Genomic DNA, 6131 nt, shown 5'->3' on the forward strand with positions numbered 1-6131 from the left:
GAGATCGATTTTGAACTTCTGACCCCTTCAGAAGCATAAGATAATAAATTTTTTATTTTAAGCCACTGAATTTGTAGCAACTTGCTACAGCAGTAATAGGAAACTAATTCAATCTGTCTATCCACGTGCCAGTACTACATTTTCTTGATTACTATGGCTTTGTAGCAATTTTATTTATTATTTATTATTATAGGCATAATGATGTACGGCTGAACTCTAGAACTTATTTTTCATGCATAACTGAAACTTTATACCCATTGAACAACAATTCCCCACTGTTTTGGCTATTCTGGCAAGCTGTATCATGTTATAGTTCAATATACCATTATTTAATTGTTACCATAATTCTTACTGCTGGATATTTGGGTTATTTTCAGTATTTCACTATTATAATAAGTGCAAAAAATATAGTTTGAGGTAAATTCTTTGTTCATTTATAATTATCAGCTTAATTTCTATGTCAAAAGAATGAATTTTTGAGGCTTTTGATAAGACCTAAATGACCTCCAGAACTCTGTACACCCACCAACAGTAAATGTGAGTACTCCTTCCCCACACTCTCATCAACCTTGTTATCAAATTTTAGACATAGATTAGACTATAAATTTAGATGTGAAAGATAAAGCTATAAAGTTAGTATAAAAAATATAAGAGAATATTTTTTTGACCTGGGGCAGGGAAATATTTCTCAAACAAAACTTTAAAAACACAGATTATAAAAGCAAAAACTGGCTTCCCTGGTGGCGCAGTGGTTGAGAATCTGCCTGCCAATGCAGGGGACACGGGTTCGAGCCCTGGTCTGGGAAGATCCTACATGCCACGGAGCAACTAGGCCCGTGAGCCACAACTACTGAGCCTGCACGTCTGGAGCCTGTGCTCCCCAACAAGAGAGGCCGCGATAGTGAGAGGCCCGCGCACCGCGATGAAGAGTGGCCCCCGCTTGCCGCAACTAGAGAAAGCCCTCGCATAGATACGAAGACCCAACACAGCCAAAAAATAAATAAAATAAATAAATAATTTTTTTTAAAAAACTAAAAAAAAAGCAAAAACTGATGGATTTAATAAATTCAAATTGAGGATGTCTATTCAACAAAGTATAAGAAAATCACAAAGTTAGTTGACATATGACAGAATGGGAAACACTAATTATTTACAATGTCTAAAACTGATAATGGATTAATATCTAGAATATTCAAGGAAAGTCTTCAAATTAACAACCCCAGAAGAAAAATGGGCAATGGTCATAAGCAGGCAATTTATAAAAGGGGAAATTCAGAAGTCTGAAAAGTATACAGAGACATGTTCTAACTCATAACAATAAGGCAAACATCAATTAAAACAAGATAGCACTTTAACTCTTTTAAATTATTAAAAATTATAAAGGGATAATTCCAAGAATTGGCATGAATGTGCACATATAGAAATCTATACGCACTGCTGGTGGTAGTGTAGATTGGTGCAGCCAACCTGGAGAACAATCTGTCGGTGCTCAGACAAATCAGGAATAGGAATACCCTAAGACCCAGACATTCTGCTCCTGAATATATATCCTAAGTAAATTACCACATTATTCCATAAGGGTACTCAAAAGAAGGTGTCCACTGTGGCAATATCTGTGGAATCAGAGTGTTTTAAGCAATCTAGATGTCAATCACTGGGAGAAAAGCTAGGAAAAAATGTGGTACATATACATCAGGCAGCAGTTAGAAGCATTAGACTAGATGTGTGCATAGCAATAAAAATGGATCTTAAAATGATGGGTTTGAATTTAAAAATTAAAGAAACACAAAATATATAATATACTCCCATTCATATAAATTAAAACGTATGCAAACTGAACAGAATAGAGAGTTCAGCAATAAACTCACATGTACAGAGCCAACTGATTTCTGACAAAGGTAGCAAGGTAATATGATGGGGAAAGAATACTCTTATCAATCAATAGTGCTGGAGAAATCCATATTCATAAAGAACAAAAAATTAACCTCAAATATTAACCTCACTTCATATACAAGATTTATCCAAGATATATCACAGACTAAAACATAAAAGCTAAAACTATAAAGCTTTTATAATCTCAAATTAGTGTTCTCAAGACGGTATTTGTTTACCCTCCCAGAGGTACCAACAGTTCAAACAGAACTTCAAGAAGAAAGCAATGCTTAGCACAAACGAAAACACTAATGATGGAGTGTTAGTTTTCTACTGTCACATAACAAATTTCCACAACCACAGTGGCTTAAAACAATACCCATTTATTATGTCTCAGTTTGGTAAACAGAAGAGCAAGTGATCTCAAGTGAGATCTCAGCTTAGTGTCTCCCAAGGCTGAGGTCAAGATGTCAGCCAGCTAGGCTCCTATCTGGGGGCTGTGGGGAATAACCCATTTTCAGACTCATTAAGGTTGTTGATAGGATTAAATCCCACTTGGCTATAGGTCTGAAATCTCTGATTTCTTGCTGGCTCTCAGCCTCTAGAGACCACTCTTTCCACATGCCCCACCACCTCCCATGCAACTTCAAAGCCACCAATGCTTCATCAAATCTGTCACGTACTTTGAACATCTCTGACTTCTCCTTTTGCTATCAGTTGGAGAAAACTCTCTGTTTTTAAAGGATATGCCTGACTGGGTCAGGCCCACCCAGATAGTCTCCATATCATAATATCAACTGACTTGGAACTTTAATTACCAAAATAATCCCACAAAGGATCTAAAAGTTAAATTAGAATTGGAATCACAGCACAGAAAAATAGGCCAGGACCTGTGTGATAGGTCTAACAGAGTGACTGCCTGCTAAATAGGACCCAGAGTCTACTAACATAATAGACAAAATGTCCAGAATACAATTGAAAATCACTCATCATGCTAAGAACCAGGAAAATCACAATTTGAATGAGAAAAGATGATCAAGTGACACTAATACTGAAATGAATCAGATGTTGGAATTATCTGAGAGGGATATTAAAGCTGGCATCATAAAAATGTTTCAATAATCAATTATAGATTATCTCAGAAAAAAATTTAAAAAGTAGAAAACCTCAGCAAAAGTGTAAAAGCTATTTTTAAAAAAAGAAGAAAATGGAAAATATAAAGCTGAAAAGAAGAACTTTAAAAAAAAACCTCTCTGGAGAGGCTCAAGAGCAGAGTGGAGATGACAGAAGATCAACTCAGTAAACTTAAAAGAGACCTCAACAGAAATCACCAAACAACAGTGAATTCACAGAATTTACTTAATAAGAGAGAAAATATAGACTAATATAAATGAAAAGAGACTCAGAGACCTGTGGGACAATAAAATACATGCAACACTGGTGTCATTAGAATCCCAGATGGAGAAGAAAAAGAAAGTGGGGCCAAAGATATAATAGCTGAAAATTTCCCAATTTTGGCAAAACACACAAATTTACAGATTCAAGAAGCTGAGTGAACCCCAAACAGTATAATGCCAAAGGAATCCATGCCAAAGCACATCATAACTAAACTTGTGAAAACTAAAGACAAAGAAAAAAAACTTGATAGCTGCCGGAGAAATCTGACACAATACCTGTAGAGGAGGACCAATTTGAATGACAGATTTCTCATCTGAAAACATGGAGGCAAGAAGGAAGTGGTACATTTTTCAAGTACTGGGGGGAAAAATCCAGTCCAACACAAATTCTATATCCAGTAAAACTATCCTTCAAGCATGAATGGGAAATAGAGGCATTTTCAGACCTATCTTAAAAGAATGGCTAAGGGACGTTCTTCAATGAGAAGCAAATGATAAACGAATTGGATAGGAAGATCTAGCAATGCAAAGAGAAGAGATATGGATATATTCATTAGACTATCCTTCTCCTCATGAGTTTTATAAATGATATTTGATAATTAAAACAAAAAATAGCACTATCTGGTTATCACAACAATGATATTTAAAAGTGGAGAAGGTTAATGGACCAAAATCAAAGCAAGGCTTCATACTTCACTTGAAGTGTTAAAATACTGATACCAGTAGACTGTGACAAGTCACATGTGTATATTGTAAAACCCAGAGCAAAAGCTACAATAATTATACAATAAGATACACTTTTTTAAAAACCCTATAAATAAATCAAGATGGAATTCTAAAAATTTTTTCAAGTAACCCACCAACAGGCATGTAAAGAGAACAGAGAAATGAGAACAAGAGGGGGGAAAAAGAAACAAATAATAAAATGGCAGACTCTTATAAAGCAGAAACTAACACACCATTGTAAAGCAATTATACTCCAATAAAGATGTTAAAAAAAATGGCAGACTCAACCACTAACATATTAATAATTATCTTCAATATAAATGGTCTAAATACATACCTATCAGAATGTCTAAATTAAAAAATAGTGCTAACACCAAACGCTGGCGAGGATGCAGAGAAACTAGACCACTCATCCGTCGCAGTCGGAATGTAAAGTGGCACAGCCGTCTTGGAATATAGTTTGGCAGTTTATTTAACAACCAAATATTCAACTCTCACATGACCCAGAAACTGCATTCCTGTGCATTTATCCCAGAGAAATTAAAAAGTTACATCCACATAGAAACCTGTACATGAATGTTGAAAGCACATTATTGCTAGCAAAAAATTGGAAACAATCAAAATGTCCCTCAGTAAGTGAATAGTTAAACAAACTGGCATATCCATACTCCTCAGCGATAAAAAGCAACTACTAAAACATGCGGCAATCTAGATGGATCTCAAAGGCATTGTGCTGAATGAAAAGAGCCAACCTCAAAAGGTCACATACTCTATGATTCCATTTATACAACACTCTCACTATAGACACTGAAAACTGATCAGTAGTGCCAGGGGTTAGGAATAATTGGAAGGAGGGGGAGGGGTGTGATTATAAAATAGCAGCACAAGGGAGACCTTTGTGGTGACATAATTGTTAATTATAATTGTTCTGTATATCGATTGTAGTGGTGGTCACATAAATCTATGCATGTGATAAAATCACTCAGAATTATACACATACAACAGACCAATCAATGTCCACTACCTGGTTTTGATATCATACTACTATATTTATGTAAGATATAAACATTGCGAAAGGTATATGGGACTTCTCTGTATTGTTTTTGCAATTTCCCATAACTGTAATTATTTTAAGACAAAATTTTGAAAAATAAGATCCAAGAATTTTCCTAATTTTAATGCCACAGATCCAAGAATCTCAATGAACCCCAAGAATACCTTGGCTCATTGTAGTCCAATTGCTGAAAAGAAATGATAAGAATATTCACTGCCTTCTCATCAGAAACAATGCATGCCAGAAGGCAACAGGATGACTAATGTGTTGAAAGAAAAAAAAAAAAAGTCAACCTAGAATTGTACATACAGCCAAATTACTTTTTTTAAATGAACGTAAAATGGAGACATTTTCAAATAAACAAAAGTTGAGAAAATTCATCAAAAGATGACCTACGCTATCAAAATTATTAAAGAAAATTCTTCACAATGATGAAAAACTGTAACAGATTGAAATTTGGGTCTACACAAAGAAATGAAGACTATGTGACTAAATATAAAATATCTTTCCTCATTTTTAAATTTCTTTGAAAGACTGTTGATTGCTTGAGGCAGAATAAGGTAATATAGGGTTTACTGGGAGATCAGGATGGACATATATACACTACGATGCATAAAATAGATAGCTAGTGGGAATATGCTATAAAGCACAGGAAGCTCAGCTCGGTGCTCTGTGACAACCTAGATGGGTGGGATGGGAGGACGAGGTCCAAGAGGGAGGGGATATAGGTATACATATAGCTGATTCACTTCATTGTACAGCAGAAACTAACACAACACTGTAAAGCAATCATACTCCAATAAAAAAATTTTTTTTAATTTAGAAATAAAATGTATCACAACAACAGCACAAAGAATGGTAGGTAAATGTTGGTATACTATTATGAGTTTTTATATTACATGTGAAGTGGTATATCAATATGAACTATTACATAATAATATTTATAACATTTATTTTCTATACATAAGTATATATGCATATACATACACTCATACATACATGTGTTCTGAGACAGGGCCCATATGTTTCACCATATGGGTACACAGCACAACAAAGTTTATAAGCTCCTTGTTATGAGGAGG

This window comes from Balaenoptera ricei, chromosome X (genome assembly GCF_028023285.1).
Source record: "Balaenoptera ricei isolate mBalRic1 chromosome X, mBalRic1.hap2, whole genome shotgun sequence".
In the NCBI taxonomy this organism is placed as follows: Eukaryota; Metazoa; Chordata; class Mammalia; order Artiodactyla; family Balaenopteridae; genus Balaenoptera; species Balaenoptera ricei.